Source organism: Mytilus californianus, unplaced genomic scaffold, assembly GCF_021869535.1.
Source record: "Mytilus californianus isolate M0D057914Y unplaced genomic scaffold, xbMytCali1.0.p SCAF_22, whole genome shotgun sequence".
NCBI lineage: Eukaryota > Metazoa > Mollusca > Bivalvia > Mytilida > Mytilidae > Mytilus > Mytilus californianus.
Window position 1 is genome coordinate 4022721 of NW_026262671.1, and position 19149 is coordinate 4041869.

At 32.8% G+C, this 19149-nt stretch overlaps 1 protein-coding gene across 4 annotated transcripts in view; it reads left to right on the forward strand.

Annotated features, from left to right (window-relative positions):
• LOC127732126 (gastrula zinc finger protein XlCGF8.2DB-like) overlaps nt 1–19149 on the forward strand; it is a 40671-nt gene that overhangs the window by 4363 nt on the left and 17159 nt on the right. Inside the window, exon 1 of one of the 4 annotated variants that reach the window (XM_052241197.1) lies at nt 8781–8959. The exons of the other annotated variants lie outside the window; for them this stretch is intronic. The gene's annotated coding sequence lies outside the window, so the exon portion shown is untranslated. Of the gene's footprint in view, nt 1–8780; nt 8960–19149 lie in introns of those variants that run through there. 4 annotated transcript variants of the gene reach the window in all.

The following is a 19149-nucleotide window of genomic DNA, read 5'->3' on the forward strand; positions in this document are numbered from 1 at the left end:
GGTTGTAAAAGCGTTGACCGTGCAAACATTTTTAGAATGAAGCGCTTCCGCGCTTCATACAAAATATACTTCGGTCAACGCTTTTACACCCCAATAAATTTACAAAAAGAAGCATTCAATTCTTAAATATATTAATTAGTTTGTTTATTATAATTATAAATGCTTAAAAGTTTCCTCTTGTCATTTAGATTATACTATGTAAAGAAAGTGTAATTTATACTCATGTTTGTTGGCTTTATTTGTATTATACTAAATAGACTATTTTCATATTACCGACTTTTGACTCCGGATTATATAATTTGTCGACTGGTTACCTTGGACATCATGGTACTCGGTCAAGTAAGAGATCCAAAATACGTAAAATCAAACATATAATCGGTGTAATTTGAGGGGAAAGTTTATTGTTTTCCGATGATTTTGTAGTGAAAAAAAAATGTTAAGCAGGTAATTTTCCCCCAAAATTGTACCGATTGAACGCTTGGTTTTACTTCTTTAGCTTGCTCTTACCTGACTTGGTACCATGATGTCCAAGGTAACCAGTCGACAAATTATATAATCCGGAGTCAAAAGTCGGTAATATGAAAATAGTCTAATAGTCTCTCATAACTCATTATAGAGTGGATCTTGTTGCTAACTTGTGTTTTATTAGACTTTGCGGAAACTATGTCTATACCTAGGGTTACACTTATACTTACGATTACAGTTGACGAAAAACAAGGGGTCCTCTCAAAATAAGAAAATAAACCCAATTGATATAGATATAGTAAAATGAAATGATATTTTTTTTATCATGTAAATAAGTCTTTTCGACGACACACAAATGCAGAAACTTATGGTCACAACAGATATGAATCGCCACAAAGTCCCCATAACATTGTGTGTGGTTTTTTTTAATTCTCCGAATGCGTGTTCCACCTCTACTCTATAGTGTGTAATATGTCTATTTAATTTTCTACACTTCCTCTGCATAATCTGGGGTTTGTCTCATGTCAGGTGTCAATACTGGATATCTGTTCGGATATATTTTGTCGCCTAGCAAAAACAGCTCGGTCGTGAAAGGTAATTCTTGTCCTATATTTCTTATCAACATATATATTGCTGATGCCAAAGAAATCCGCACTCAACATAATATTTCCTGTCTTCGTTCAATATTACAAATTAAGTGTGAATGCAGTGACAATGTCTGTGTCCTGGGAAATACTATTCTAAGACTTTCAGTTCCGTTATCGGCCACAAACTTTCCGTCGATAGCCCTACTGCAAACGGAAGTTTTGGCCACCCACCTTGTAAGTTCTGCCAATCATCCAGTGAAAGAAGGCCAATAGATAAGACGGTTATATGTTTCTTGAAATAGGTATACATGTATGTGTTTTTTTTCCTTTTGTAGTCGAAACACTAAGGTCAACTATTTCAGAAATCAGATGACAAGACGGGTAACCATAACATAAAAGAAGAATTCTGTTTCCCGGGGAAAGCTTATGATCCCGACCGGTTCTCTGTCTGAAGAGACCATTAACATCGGCTACAATTTAAAGTAACGTTTCAGGAGTTTCACATGTAAAAAGAATATCGTTTGCTTGCAAAACAAGTGATCACATTTCCCTATTCCAAAAGTATACATCATTGCCTATAATATTTCCTGATTATAAAAGATTGGTTTGTCGTTGGTCAAGCTAGGACTACCAGTGTTAGAATCAGATGGCGAATGAAATGTATACCTTACATCTGGTAGAGTCTGCATCAGGGCAGGTAGTGCTGTCATGGTTAATCTGTGTTCTTCGTCCATAACGGGGAAAAATAAAATAAATGCACGAAATACAATTATCATTTATTCATTTTTCCGTATTAATAGTTCCACTCGCTTTACAAAAGCGGGCGATATATAGTAATTGGAAGTCGCACATCTTTTATACGATTACACTTTTGTATCCGCAAATGCTCCTTAACCGACTTAAATTACGTGTGATTTTTTTTAACAATAACGTTATAATCTTTCCAAATAATGTAAACGGTATTTTTCTACTGTTTTTGACGTTAATGATTCATGTAGTAAATATCAATTTGACAATTTTTTTAAAATATCAGCTTATAATCTATTCCTAATGAAAATTTTTAATATGAAAATATCTCGTTATAAATGATGTGTGATGTGTTTGATTAAGATTCGGATCCAATCAATATTCGTGTGCATTCAAATATCTTTAAAAGCAAAGATCATTGAAGTCAAGAAAGATGTAACATAGTTTCATTTAATAACATATAACTACTTTATTTCTAAAGAAATAAAAAAAAATCCTCGTTTAAAAAAATGTTTGACTTGCATTAAATCTAAAATAGGGTTCACAGACATCCGTGTACTTTAAAAGACAACTTGAGTGTTTTAAGAATATTTAAACGAAGTTCTTGAGAGTCTGTATTTTGAAATTCTTGATTTAATTTAAAATGTAATGCATGTATATGTTTAATGCAGCTTAAGTTACTTTTTCTTTTTTTAAACGAGGAAACGATGCAAAGGGGCATTTAGAACCCATAAGTCGAAAAAAAGACTCCACCATGGTCAAAAGAAAAACGACGAAAATACGAACAAAAGTTCACAAAAACTCCACAAAGAAATATACATGTAGAGTTCATTTCTCCATGATAAAAATAATCAACTGATTTTGACGAATCATAGTATATGTTTCCAATTAGAAAGATAAAGTTTAAATAATTGAGACTTCTGATAAATAAGGATAATTTGACAAACCACAATATAAATTGAATCAAGTTGTCGCTAATGATAGTCGAAAAATAACATTTGGTGCCTGACGGTAAAAGGCGTTTCAACCATCTTGAAATATTTCTAGGATCACTCATTACAACACGGGCTCGTATTTGTTAAGACGAATATATATATCTGCTTTATATTTTCATTGCATTGAAAGATATTTGTTGTTTTATTTTTCCAGCTGATCTCGTTAGGCCGTCATAAAACAATTCATAGTAACAGAACTTACTGAAATGCATCAAACTGACAAGTTATCACAGCTAGCTAAGATGGTCAGTTTGGAGGGGGGGAGGGGACTGAGAAGAACAAAATCTAGACAAAACAAACAAAAATCATATTAAACGTAAAAAACACGAAGAGCCGCTGGTCTGACATGTGTTTCAAACTGGTCCGTGTTGTCTTTCAAACTGGTCCGAGCTGTCTATAAAAGTGGTCCGAGTTGTCTTTAAATTGGCCCGAGTTGTCATACTAGTTCAATTTGCCTTTGGGTCAGAGTTGTCCAGATTCCACCTGAAGCTGCCAAGATGCCATTTTTTATCAATATTTCTTTGAAATCCCATTGTTCAACTATAGAAAAACATCATAGGAGTTAGTCTTTGTTTTGAACCGACGGTTTATATTTACACTTTGAAACGACCCAAGATTTAAATGCTACCTGTAAGTGTAATTGTAATCCTAATCGTAGGTGTATGACAGTTTCCGCAAATGTCTACTAGAGGTTTCTCAACATCTAACGAACGAACGAAAATTGCCCTAACTTCACGTAACTTGCCGTAACGAGAAAAGAGGGAGCATTAATTTATTTAATATTATTGGACTATCGGCTGTGTTCTTCTCCCCCTTGAAATGTCTTTTACTTATAAAAAAAAATATATATACATGCTGTATTTTTAAGACCATTTTGAGTCGTAGACAAATTATATTGACGAGTGATATATAGAATATATAATATACAATTTACGGTTCAATCAACACAGTTGAAAAATCTAACTGATCAAAAAATTATGGGGAAGAATATAATTTAAAATATTTAGACCAAGGGCAGCAATCGTACAAGAGATTTTGATAAGCATGACAACATCATTTGAATTTTTTAGTACATTTATGTGAAAAAGGGTAAATATAGGACTTTGGAATAGAAGGGGATAGGATTTTTTTTTTAATCTTACCAAGGATAAGATCAATGCTAGAAGGTCTTCCGCAAACATGAGTTAAATCAAATCTAGGCGTGAATGCCTCTAGTTTTTAATTTGAAACAAAAACAACAAAAAACATCCTCGGATCTGGGGTAACCGCTTCGTTGCCCCAATTCTAAAATCCACATGGTCACTTCTTCACCTTAAATGATTATTATTGATTTATATTCTAGCTAAACTGGTAAACTCAAGAAGATAACTAACGGGAAACAATGAAATAAATATTTAAAAAAAAAACAATTAAAACTTTAAAAAGATGTACTTAACCCCGCCGCATTTTTGCGCCTGTCCCAAGTCAGGAGCCTCTAGCCTTTGTTAGTCTTGTATTATTTTTAATTTTAGTTTCTTGTGTACAATTTGGAGTTTAGTATGGCGTTCATTATCACTGAACTAGTATATATATTTGTTAAGGGGCCAGCTGAAGGACGCCTCCGGGTGCGGGAATTTCTCGCTGCATTGAAGACCTGTTGGTGACCTTCTGCTGTTGTCTGTTCTATGGTCGGGTTGTTGTCTCTTTGACACATTCCCCATTTCCATTCTCAATTTTACTGTTATGTATTTAGTTTTTTTGTTGTTTTTTTTCATGGCCGTTCTTATTCTTTTTGTGTATGTTTTATTATCGTACAAATTTTAGTATATATATAATTGATTTTGTTTTCTTGTTTTTGTGGAGTTCTTATGGCATGCTGTTTATATATTTTCTTCTGTTATTATTTTTCTATTTTTTTTTTACTTAGGGAATGGACTTTTAGAAAAATGTACCGTGGCTTTTAAAAAATGTGTAACTATCAGTGCTGTAGCACTCATACTTTCAACAAGAATACACAAAAATCGATTACTTTACGATTGATCGAGTGCTCCTTTATATTTCTGTAACCTTTTCCCAATAGATAATTTTCTTTTAAATAAATAGCGGTGTTCACGACATATTTATCCAAGATACTCTCGAACACGTAAATGACACTCATGCGTTACAGAAAGTTGGACCACTTGGACCTAGTGCACATTAAGACTTTCCAGTTGGGTGCTGTATTCTAGGAGACAGTATTTACCCAAACACTCCTCCTTTATTCGTTCCATATTTATAAAGGATGTGTCGATATAATAAATGAAAAATACTAAACTTGTGTCATCTAAATCACTTTTCAATCCTTTATCAAACGCTAACCTCGTCGCGAAATTCATGGAATACTTGCCACTGAACGTTTAACATCCAACACTCAATCAATCAAATACAAACCAGACGCGCCGATTGTTGTTAACATCAACATTACATAACAATGTTCTTTTTAAATGGATAAGGGAGATAAATCGAACGCATATATTCGACATGTAAACAAACGAAACACAACGTAAGAATACGTAACATTCAACAAAAGAAAATAAATTGGAACACTGATGTCTAAACACAAAAAATAAAACGCAAGGTTGGAAAAAAGATTATGAAACTGATAACTGTTGTCTTGAAACACGCTGTAATATCGGCAGAAATTTATCGTGGATTTTATTTTAACAAAATTACTGCTCCTTAACGATACGTACGTAGAGTTTCGTCCGTTCGTAAGATGTTGAGAAACCTCTATTAGAGCATTTGCAATATTCACGTATCAGGATACGTGCACGGATCGACGTATACGTATCGGGAAGATTTGTATAAAATAATGATTTAGCCCCGATCTGAATTAAAACTAAATGCTTTGTAAAATATCTTCATCGGAAACAACTTGACTTAATTTATCCTTTCCTCGTATACGTGTTATACGATACGTCGATACGGATACGCCAGCAAATACGTGAATAATGCAAATGCTCTATTAGGCTGTATATTTTTTATGAAACAAGTGGTGAGACTTTGATAACGTATTTGTATTTGTTTTGTTTATGTTTTGTATGTTTTAGTCACAAATCATGTAAGTTGATTTATATGACAATACTGTTTGATTTGACTTGAATTGAATTGATAAAAGAAAAGTAATCAAATATTGAGAAAAAAAAGTCAATAGATGTGGTATTGTTGCACGGGGACAAATATCCTCGTCAGACCAAAGTACAATAATTGACGCTAAAATATACGTTTTTAACTTATGATAAAATGATGCTTGTTGAAAGTCAGAAACCTTATAAAATTTAATTTTCATGACCAGTAAAAATAGCGGATTTAATTTCATCTCAACACAGATTAAAAAAAACTTTATGGAAATTTGTTTTTTTCTATTGGCGATGAGGATTTAAACCAAATCCAACAATCATGACCACTATAATCATACGATTTTGCATTTACTTTGCTGATTAGATAACAACTTGAAGGAAGGTATGGTCCGTATGAGTTCTATAAATTAAAAACAAAATGGCTAAAAATCACGTGTTTTAATTACAATTTTCGTTTTACCAAGGATTTGTATAGTTGTTACTATAAAACTCCTTGGTTTTACGATGTACCTTTATCTATGTAGTATACCAGCACTGACAATTAATTACATAACCATTGCAAGAGATAAAAAAAATAAACAGATGTTTATTAGGTCCAATCTTATATAAATATTATAAAGGTCAATAAAAGATGCAATTGATGTTTAGGAAAAAAATTTCTACTGAATTTTAGTTCTATAGCAAGTAATAGGTTCCATGTTATAAAACAATGATGTATACTGGTTTGACTGCGTGGTATTTGTAATTGTTTTTTGTCGTTTGGTCGTGTTTATTTTTGGCCAGGTGACACTTGTGAAATTTGATTCCCCGTTTGTAGCTTGTCTCTTTTTTATGACCGTTGGAGTTTTCAAATACCCTTGATAGAATTGAAAAATCTGTACCTCTGTTTTTATTTAAAAATATATAAAACTAAGGATGTACACAGGATTTGTAATTGTTTTTTTTTCTTTGGTCGTGTTAATTTTTGGCCAGGTGCTGTCTGTTATAATACACGTGTGAATTTTGATTGCCCCGTTGGTAGTTTCTCTCTCTTTTTATGGGCGTTAGGGTTTTCAAATACGCTTACAAATAATGACCATTTAATATGTAAGAGTTTTAAACTACATATATACTTGTGGTACACATTGTAAGTATTAGATACAATACAAAGGTAACAAAGAAACAGGCCGGTAACAACCGTTGCCGGATAGTTATTCTGCACGAGTAGTCAGGTCAAGGTCCGAGGCGATAGCCGAGGACCTTGACCTGACTACAAGTGCAGAAAAACTATACGGCAGGTTGTTTCCGGCCTATTTTTTTGTTACTTTTGTTTTGTATCTGACTTGTACGACGTTTCAAGAAAGTAAATTAATAATACATTTTGCAAGACTAAACATTTGAGAAACTTAGATAGCCATAAAGCAGTAAATGTAAGTTATAGTATAAACACACTTTTTTTTTTTCATTTCCCTTCAACCGAGAGTTTTTTTCAAGAACAACATCAGGAATCTAATGATTTGATAAAAAAGAACCATATCAAGTAAAAGATGAATGTTGTACACATTTAAGACTTTTTAAAATGCAACTTCGTAAAAAAGTAATATATTAAAGAAATATTTTAGTGGTAAGTAAGCTAACGTTTGATTTTTATGGATGAAACGGAAAGCGGGGAGGGGGCCTAATTTAATTTAAAATAAACAGGCTGTGATCTTTATTTTGATGAAAAAATGCAGAATGTGCCACTCCATCCCCCCATTCCCACTTTTAAAAAATCGTAAAAATCGCACGTTTGTTGCCAAATACATGAATTCAATATTCAGTGGTGGGGGTCCCGGGGGTTGTAACACCTTTTTTTTGAACGATCAATACATTTAAATGGGGACATATAGTTGGAACCCCCCCCCCTGTTTTGTCCTGGATTGGGAACCCCCTTTTTTAAAATGGCTGGATCCGCAACTGATATATATGTATATATAAATTCAATAACAATATAAATGTATCAAAAGAATGAATTTCCTACTTCATTAGTGAATGAAATGTTATGAAAAAATGGATTTTGTCTTAATATTATATATATTCAGGCATATACTTTGATTTTTTTTTAAATTCATGCTCGTCTCTAGATCTGCAAGTGTTGATCGGGATTAAACACGTGTTACGTGGTCCAATCGCAGCTTACCGTCCAAAATTGATGACATAAGTTGAATGATTTTCTTCTAGATTTGCTGCTTATTTGGACGTGTATTACACGAACACTTTTTTTTATAGGATCAATCGTGCATTGGTGAGTTGATAGGGATTTTATCTTTTGATAAGATTTGATTTTTATTTACTTATTTCCTGTCTTTTTTTTATTGAAATATGAACGTCGGTATTATCATTTCTTTACTTTCAGCATTGTCCAAAATACTATTCATGTCCATATAACGAAGAAAACATTTATTGACCGATTATTTTGCTTCATAAATGGGGCGGTATGTTCTTTTCTGAGTATATTAACTATTTACTTTTCAACGCCATCACCCAAATATTTTTGTTTAAATTAGCACTATACGGTATTCGGAAAATCAGGAATCATGCAGAACATTAATTTGTCATCTGCTTGACCATAGTAAATTTTTTCTCATAAAATTTGGGATCAAAATATCTTTTTTTAGGAGAAAACCATACCCCCCTTTTTGAAGTTAAATGTCTTATCCCTTAGTGTACTGATATGAATAGTATTTTACTGAAAATGTTTGAAAAAAGATATTGATGCTAACGTAAATATTTTGTTTAATAAAAAGACAGGAAATATGTCGGTGAACCAAAAAGTTCAAATCTAATTGAAAGTTAAAGTGCCCATGAACTCACTGATCATGCACGAGTGAATCTATAATACTTCATAAAAAGTGTCCGTGTAACATCTAAAAAGAGTCCGTGTAACACCCGTTAATGTACTGTTTTTCTATAGCTCTGCGGGGGGCAAAGTCGTACAAGAAGTAATACCATGTATGTTGACAGTTACGGTTGGATAATTTGCGTTCAATAATTGTATTATTCACTTAATGGTTTTGCCATGATGAAAGGACGGTCAGTTTATAATAAGGTCAGTTATAATTCATAAAATGTAATATTTAGAATTAGTTTAATTGGTTGAGAGAAGGCGAGATAGAATTGTTAATTGTAGTATATGTTGTTCACTTATAATAAGAGTTTGATAAAAAAAAATCAAATATTGATAAAAGGTTAATAGATTTGGTATGGTTGCCATGGAGACAGATATCCACTACAGACAAAAGGACAATGATTGACGGTAGAAAAATATGTAACCTATATGATTTAATGATGTTTGTTGAATGTCAGAAACCTTATAAATACTTAAGTTTCAGGACAAATGAAAAAAAAACATTAAATTTTATCTCTGCACATATTAAAAAAAAAAAACTGTCGAAATTGTTACATAATTATTGCAAGAGATTAAAAAAAAATGTTCATGAGGTTTAATCTTGTACTACTATAACATATGTGTGTTATAGTAGTCTCCAGGTCTCAGGTTTAATCTTCAACAAATACTATCAAGGTAAATAAAAGGTAATGGCGTGAATGCATTGACCATGACATCAAATGGTGAGGTGTTATATTCATGATTAGGTCATCTTGGTCAAGACTCTTTCATTTGTAATTGAGTGAATGATACTGCTTGTAGCAGTTGAATAGCTGAGTTGAGAATGAACTTTGGACTGTGTACTACTTTTTTACTATATTGACCTATCATGGGCTATCAAATAATCTTTTTATTAAAAAAAAAAAAAATCTGACAAAATTGTCATAGTTCTTATAACAATAAGAAAATATGAGATTCAAATTCAGCAACCACATTTATGAAATGTTGATTGTTAATAATTCATTTTCAAAGATTTAAAAAAACAAAATCGGATTGTTCCACAAGTTAGTTTGTTAACGGATGACAATTCACCATGTTTAATCAAAATAGTCATAAATTAAGGCGATAGTAGTTAACCGATGTTCAAACCTCGCAAATTCAAAATGAAGAGATAACTTTGGGTAACAAAGAAAAACCATGGGAATCGCACGAACTCCAAAAGGAGCGAGACAGGGTGCGCATGCGTCGACAAGGCGTCTCCAGCTATGCACGCACCATCGCCATACGAATTCACAGTAAGACAAAATGTCACAACAGGGAATAGCACTTAATAGATTAAATTGCAGATCAGACGACTTTACTGGTATCTAAAGATCATTTAGTAAGTGAGTTAAGATACCGACAAATCATTTCAATTACTAGTAACCAATTCGCGATGTTGACTGTAAAACGTATATATGTTGAATCGATTTTTAGTCGTTCTTCCTCATAACTCTGTTAGAGCAGTTTAGGTGTAAGGAGCATAAAGGAGCATAAACTTACATTACGTCATACCGAGTATTTTTATCAGTGCAATGTATATCTGGATTTAACTTAATAAGATAATCAGAACCTAGGTTTGAAAAGCCGAAAATATATAGCGTTTGATAAACAATGCATAAAAATCCAAAACACCCCAGCAGAAAACCAAAATCGTCCAAGGTCAATATTGCATAAGATATTATCATTAATATGAGAAAAACAAAAAATGACAGCATTATCGTCTAATATGTTGTTTAATTGTATCATATATATTACAGGGGCGGATCCAGAATTTTGGAAAGGGGGGGCGTAGTATGTAAAAATTGCCGAGCGGATCGAGGCGAAAAATTTTTTGGACCTTTTTTTGGCTACAAAACATAAAAATAAGTGTTAAATGCACATTTTTAGTGACGGTTCCTTACGTGGGGTATGTATATTTTATAGTTAAAGTGTAAGCTTGGGTTGGACATTTTTGATGCCGCATTCTCCCCATTAGTTGTCTATTATAAAATGATTGAATGGATCTAAAGCTATGTACTAATATATTTGATGTGGGATTTGTCAGTAAAAAATGGACATGGAAAATTCTCGTTTGTTGTATGGTTAGCTAGCATAACCTCACAGATTACTTGTTGTAAACATGATATGCGGCTATTCAATGAAGTTTATAATACGACCGACACGAACAAAGACAAACAAGCAATTTTTATCCAAATGTTTGGTTGAAATGTTTCACTCAACAAGGGAAGTGAGGGGTTCCAAATCAACCAACGGCTACGAATGAGTCTGAAAATCAAATGACAACGAAGTTGTGAATGACGGTCGACAAATGGAGACATAAAGGCCACACCCAGCAGGCAGGTTGCAGTTGGGCCTTGAAAAAATATTCAGTATATCAGTTCGGCGAAACAGACATTCCGGTCAGATATGGGATTTACATGCAAACCCCTCAAAAAAAAATTACGCCCGTTTTTTATTCACCATGTTCATTTAATGCTGAATAATTCTGTTGGATTTTTTTTTCTCATAGCAAAAAGGGGACACGATAATTGTTTTCATTACAGATACGGCCAGAATTTTTGTTTAAGGCAAAAATCAGGGTCAGAATTTTTTCTCTAAAATATCTCAGACTGCCCTATCAAATCAAATGGTCCGTACCTTAGACTTTAAACATATCTAGAGCTTACTGACTGGGGATCATTATTCAGCAATGTTATTAATTGGCTGGGGCGTGTGGGGTTAAACATATTTTCGTAGGTAAATAATATTGCCGTCGAACTTTTTTTCTTCTTGAGAGTGTAATAGAGTATTAGTTTCTATTGAGTGGAAATATGAAATAGAAGTCAATACGTTCTTGCTCAATCCTTTGTCGTTTTGAAGGCGTCATGCTTGTCATCCTCCGCCTAAGCAATGTGTTACTGTTATTTGAATTTCAAAATGACTGAGTGACGTTTCAAACGTACTGATCAACTCCACCGTAGCGAAACACATGACTGACATAATCAATAATATATTACAGTAAATACGAGCGAAAAATATCTTTATAAGTAAAGAATTGTCGCTTAAAAATTAAATACACGACCGGGAAATGGCAAAGTTCACGAAGTCAAGTCTGATTCATCATTTTACAAAAAAAAAAAAAGTTCAAGCAAAGGGGGGGGGCGTACGCCCTCTACGCCCCCCTCTGGATCCGCCACTGTATTATACATTTTAAAGAAAACGGATTTCAGTTTTTAAAGTCAGTGCTTATCACGTGACACATCTTAAAACGAACTATGTATGTCTTTTGTTTTGTAAAAAAATAAATCATCATTTGTAATTAAAAGAAAGTTTGTCACAGCATTATAGACTAGCAATCGGTAATCTCTATTGCAAAAAGACAAATGGTCACGTATTGAGATATTCGGGAGATAAAATGAAAATATTGAAAAAAAACTTAAAACAGAAATGACACAATCATTGAAGATCAAGACTGTAGAAAAAGAATTTTAAAAACTAGGACAAGGAATTCAAAACCATATTATTTAGTCCCTTTAAATCGAAAATTTAATGGTATACTTTTCAAATCGTTCCAAAGAATAGACCTCAGTTCAGGATAAGGATTTTTTTTTTAATATTCCGTTTAACTGGATGATTTTAGGCTCTCTAAATGCTTTTCAATCGATTATTCGAGTCTGCCTTTCAACTAATTTGATTCAAGCGCCAAGGATGATATTATGTAATGAAAGGCGAGTCTGAGGTACCAAATAGACTTCATATTACCGACTTTTGACTCCGGATTATATAATTGTCGACTGGTTACCTTGGACATCATGGTACTCGGTCAAGTAAGAGCAACCAAAATAAGTAAAATCAAACATATAATCGGTGTAATTTGAGGGGAAAGTTTACTGTTTTCCGATGATTTTGTAGTGAAAAAAAAATATTAACCAGGTAATTTTCCCCCAAAATTGTACCGATTGAAAGCTTGGTTTTACTTCTTTAGCTTGCTCTTACCTGACTTGGTACCATGATGTCCAAGGTAACCAGTCGACAAATTTTATAATCCGGAGTCAAAAGTCGGTAATATGAAAATAGTCTATTATCAGTCGGGTATATTTGATGCGTTTGCACAATTATTATCTGATAACTTATCAAAGGAAACCTTCAAAAAGAGAGGCAAAGGATACTAAAGGGGCATTCAAAATCATAAGTCGAAAACAAACTGACAACGTCATGGCATAAACGAAAAACGAACAAATGAAAACCAACAGTATACAAAACACAACATAGAAAACTAAAGACTAAGCAACACGAACCCCACCAAAAACCGGGGGTGATCTCATGTGCACAGGTGTTCAAAAGTTCAATTAAACACTAACTAAAATATACAATATTTTGCTAAATGTCGACTAAAAATTGTCAGGAAAAAGTAAATTCACAAAAATACTGAACTCCGAGGAAAATTCAAAAAGGAAAGTCCCCAATCAAATGGCAAAATCAAAAGTTCAAACACATCAAACGAATGGATAACAACTGTCATATTCCTGACTTGGTACAGGCATTTTCTTATGTAGAAAATGGTGGATTGAACCTGGTTTTATAGCTAGATAAACCTCTCACTTGTATGACAGTCGCATCAAATTCCATTATATTGACAACGATGCGTGAACAAAACAAACAGACACAAAAGATAAAAATGTCAAAAATAGGGGTACAGCAGAATTGAACTCAAATAGCTACAAATAACATACAGCAAATTCGATTTTTAAAAAATTATAAGTCTTTCGCCAAATTTTATTTACTTTAGTAAAGTCAGGAATATGACAGTTGTTATCTATTCGTTTGATGTGTTTGAGCTTTTGATTTTGGCATTTGATTAGGGACTTTCCGTTTTGAATTTTCCTCGAAGTTCGGTATGTTTGTTATTTTACTTTTCGACATTAATTGAGTTCGTATAATACATGCATAAATTCACATTACAAAAGAAGCAACGCAATTTAAAAACATTAATATTTATTTTTGACGATTTATTTAACTGAAATATAAATAGACTGTAGATGTCGTTTATTGATTTCAAAAGGTGTCTAAAATAATAATTTAGTTTTCACAGGTAGTTTTCATAATATTGATTAAGATAGCGCAAAATCAAAATATGTTAATCATGATAAAAAGAAAAATTCATTAAATGACGATCAGACTGGAATATCAAGATAGGATAGCTCCTACGGGCTATAATTTTATGGAGTTTCTAAAGATGTAAGTCTTTTTGTTTTTTGTTTCTTTTAATTTTTAGTTAATCCATGTTGGTTGAAAATCACTTCCGATGCAAAATTAAACTTATTTATATTTATATGATTTGCCATATACCATGTAACCTTTATACGATTAGTCTATATAAACCAGTATTTTTCTGAATTTCTGTCACCGTGAAAATTTATGCAAATTAATGGTTTTACCAGATTAATGTTTTACCTCTCAGTAGCATTTGTTCAATGGAATCAATGATTATGTATCTTCTCGATATTAAGCTGTTGACACAAAGATATGACTCGCCTTTATGCTATTTTTAACGTATAATGCAAATGTTGAAATTAAAATAGTAATACTTTGACTTGTGAACTATGCAGACATGAACCATGACTGAAGATTCAGCGCGAAATAACCTCCATGAAAATGAAAAATACCAATAATAATACAATTGCATACCAAATTCCATTGACTTATTATGATTCCCTAAACTGTCCTAAACACAGACTAATAAATTGTTGACGTAACCACCGCCACAGGAAACAGTGTGCCTAAGTTTTGTCGAGGCGAGACAAAAACTAGATACACATCAAAGTCTATTTTTTATATGATTAGTTGTCCTCTATACAAAATTTTACTCCTGGTACCTCTGATGAGTTTATTAAAAACTATGCCTCATATCTATAAGCTCCAAAATTAAATTAAAATAATTTAATTTTTAAATAAGTATGTTACACAGAAATGATTTTAAACTATACTTCTACAACACATTTTTTCCTGAATAAATTGAAGTTGTTTATATGGTGTTTTCCTTTGATATGCTCGAGGTTTCCTTTTGTTTTGTCTCTAAAGTTGTAACTGCTCGCAAAAACACAAGCCGCTGATTTAGTGTTGTATTTTTTCATACTTGTCTTTCAAATGTTTGGGTTTGTTCTTACTTTGTCAAGCTTGGCAATTTTCGTTGAGGGTGGTAAAGGGTTATTTTCGTGCAACGGGATCGCCGTTTTTTATTTCACATTCAACGTGTTTTTACTTTTTTATTTGGCGTTCAGTCGTGCAAGACAGGTGCCTCGTTCAACGTGTTCTGCTTATTCAATTTTACGTGCATCGTGATTTTCAAATGCTTATTTTGCGTGCTCGGTATTTTTCAAATAAAATTCAAACACTTGGCAGGGATCGTTAAGAAATACCTTTTTAAAAGCCGTAAACCATTTATATTATAAATGTGTATACTAAATCGGGAATAACGAGTAAAACAGAGAGTTTATATATACAAGAAGACAGTGACTCAGTCACAAAAGGTTCAAATCAAAGTCTTTTATTTTTCGTGCAACGTTCATGACAGAAATTATTTCACGTTTTTTCCGTGCAAGCACCCCCTTTACCACCCTCTTCGTTTTTTTGTTTCATTACTAGGCACGATGATACAGGAGGTACAGCTCAATGGTTGTCGTTGATTGCTGTCTGCTCTAATTAGTTTTCGTTTAATGTTGTTAGCTTAAATCATGTCTTTTGTTTTTTCTTTTGACTTGTTTTGCATTTTGTTGTACCCGGACATTTTAAACCTTACAATACGGTATTGGATTTGCATTGATGACCTTAAGTGGTTTTCAGAATTTTGCGTCCTTAATGCTCTTCAATTTCGTACCTTTTTTTCCTTTTTAAACCTTTTTGATTCGAGCGTCACTTATAACGAAGTCGTTTTAAGAGGTAAATAATAATTCATTATGTATATACAATTTTATGAATGTTTCAAAAGTTCAAATGTTCGAAAGTTCACAAATTGAGAAGCTTCAAAAGTTCAAATGTTCGAAAGTTCACAAACGTCACACGCACACGTAGGTCTTAAAGTGTATAATTTCGGTCATGACTAAAATGAATTCTAGTGGTGAATGAATTCGGATGGTAAGTGAATTCCTGCCTACCCATGAGGGGGGAGACCTGATGGAATCTTCTCTGTCTCTTTCTTTCCTAGTATTTATAGCATGTCTGTGTTCCTGGTATTGTACAAGGTTATTAAACGTCTACAGAATACATGAACTAGCTTATATTTTAGGTTGCGTGTTTCGGTCAAGGTTATTATATTGGTTATTATATTGGAATAATATTTACTTAAGGTGGTACCCAACACCTTGACTAATATTAATTTGGCTCGTTTAATTTTCATAAAATTTTGACAAAATGTTTACTTTGACCCTTTGACAAAAATATAAAAATTTCAAAAAATTTGAACCAACCACTTTATCAGAAAAATTTCTTTGGTTATATAGCAGTTTGACAAACACAATTTTGATCATTGAGAAGCTTAATATTTCCTTATCAATACAACGTAATTAAAACGTTTAGCTGATTTTTACAGAGATAACTCCCTGTAGTGTTAGGTACCACCTTAAGTTTTATAAACGGTTACTTCTGTAATTGTTTTATTCACTTTACGATAAATTGTCCAAAGGTTATTTTATAACGATTTTCAAAATACTTGCAACACCACCCGTATAGTCTGTAAATGCATTACACATTTGTCGTTTTGTAATTAAATAATGTTCTAATCCGCATTGTGTTACACACTGATGAGTCTTTTGAAGACGAAACACGCGTCTAGCGTACAACATTTTAATCCTGGTATCTGTGATGAGTTTATTTATCCGTGTTCTTTCACTGTTTTTTGTCGGATAGTTGTCTCATAGTCAATCATACAACATCTGCTTTTTTTTTTCTATAATTCTGTCTTTGTGACCTCCATTGATTTATTAAACGTAAATTGAAGTAGCCTTAAGACATTTTTATCTCATTTACTACACACGCATTAAGAAGGTTAATTCCTTTTACAAACAATGAAAATTAAATCAGTTTGAGTTTTGAACTTCATGTTGAATGTTGGTGATATAAGCAGCTTACACGTTTATTGATTATTACTGTTGAAAAATGGCGTTCAGTAATTGTAGTACAAAATACATTGTTTTGTCTTGTGAGACGGACAACTGATCTCAACTAAGGTTAGTTTTTAATTGTTAAATGCAACACAAGTTTACCGCTGATTATGTGTGTTTGTTTTAAATTCTTTAATATATCTATTGTTTGTGGAAAGTAAGAAACATTGTAATTTCTAAGTTTTATACGAGAAATAAAAAATGAGATTTTATTTTATCTGAAGCACGTTTCTAAGGAAAAGTTAAGCTTTCGGATCATGCATCGATCGGAGATGTTCAACGGAAAAAACCACTTGATCGCTAAAAATATCCTTAAATTGAGTTTTTGCTTTATTAATGTGTCTACCCGAAACTGTTGTGAACGATGATAAGTTCAATATCCCATTAGAAATAGCGTTGCATTTCTAAATAATGGTTTCCGAACTGTATTTGTTTTTACAGTAATGTCCATTTAAACATACAGACATACAAGGCCTTCACTTTTGACGGCTGTTGGTTTCTAAATACAATTTACATGTAAATGTGCTCTCAACAAATGTCTAGAAAATGTGTATGTCAATGTGTAAATCTCCTTTTCTTAGGACATTTAGCACACTGTATTGGCAGAGATCTAATGTGAGCATTTGCCTACCCAGTTCCCCAGCCTGGCCGTGACTGGTCTTACTACAAATTATTACAATGCAATAAAACATACGATCACACCCGCTCACTGATTCGCTCATCCTCAAAAATGAAAAGTGCAGATTATTGATTTTGGAATGGTTATTTTTGTACATTGAATAGAATAAATTGAATCATAAAAATCCTTTACAGGGCCTACATTCTGTAATTTAATATCCACATTACTGACCGTGAATGTTAAAAAAGAGTGGATCAGGGTCGGGTATTGAACGGATATAAACGTTTTCGAACAGTTTTCACAAGGAATCATTTTCAGCCGACAATAATGATAGATAACGTATGTGAGAATGAAAGAATTAAAAGACACCTCGTTAGGCAGACGTTTCATATAACTATGACACTCGTAGCTATAGATAAAATCGCTCTAGTGAAACACGATCTTAGTGGGTTTAAATGTTAACGTAAAAAAAACAATGTCCATAAATTGACTCTATGATTATTTATCTTCTTGATGATTAACTGTTGACACAAAGAAATGGCTCTCCTTTATGTCATTTTGATAATATAATGCAAATGTTCAAAATAAAATAGTAATACTTGTTAACTATGCAGACATGAACCATGACTGAAGATTCAGTGCCAAATAACCTCCATGAAAATGAGAAATACCAATGATAATACAACATTACATACCAAATACCATTGACATATCATAAAAAGTAAAACAACAAAAATACCGAACTGCAAGGAAAATTCAAAACGGAAAGTCCCTTAACAATTGGCAAAATCAAAAGCTTTAACACATCAAACGAATGGAAAACATTCCCTAATCCCTAAACTGTCCTAAACACAACTTGATAAATTATTGACGCCGCCACCGCCACCGGAAACAGTATGCCTAAGTCTCCCTTTTCCGATTTTGTCGAGGCCAGACAAAAACTAGATACACATATCAAAATCAATCTTTATATGACTAGTTGTCCTCTATCTAAAATTTTACTCCTGGTATCTATGATGAGTTTATTCAAAGCGATGCCTCATATCTAATAGCTCCAAAAATAATATCAATAATTTATTTTTATATAAGTATGTTACATGGAAATGATATTAAACTATACTTCCACAACATATTTAAATGGCCACGTATAGAGACCGATGTAATCAATATGAATATACCATCCATATGGTCATTTGTGACTTCTTTAAATAGAAAGGAAATTTCCATTGATTAACTTCAAATAGATATCAACCTGAATAAATTTAAGTTGTTTATATGATGTTGTCCTTTGATATGCTCGAGGTTTCATTTTGTTTTGCCTCAAAAGTTGTAACTGCTCGAAAAAAACATAAGCCGCTGATTTAGTGTTGTAAAGCTGGTCTTGGAATAGTACTTTCATTGTACTACAATCTAATTGAAATGCGAATCCTGTGTTCACGCTTCGCGTACAAGTATCTGACAACGGTACGTTTTACTCTCTGTTTATGAGACCTTTCCATGTCCTTCGATTTCGTCGTAATCATACACACATTCAATAATCTGGAGGTTACATTTCATTGGCTGATTTAATAATAACCAGAAAAGAAAGTGTTGTCAGATCCTTGTAAGCGAAG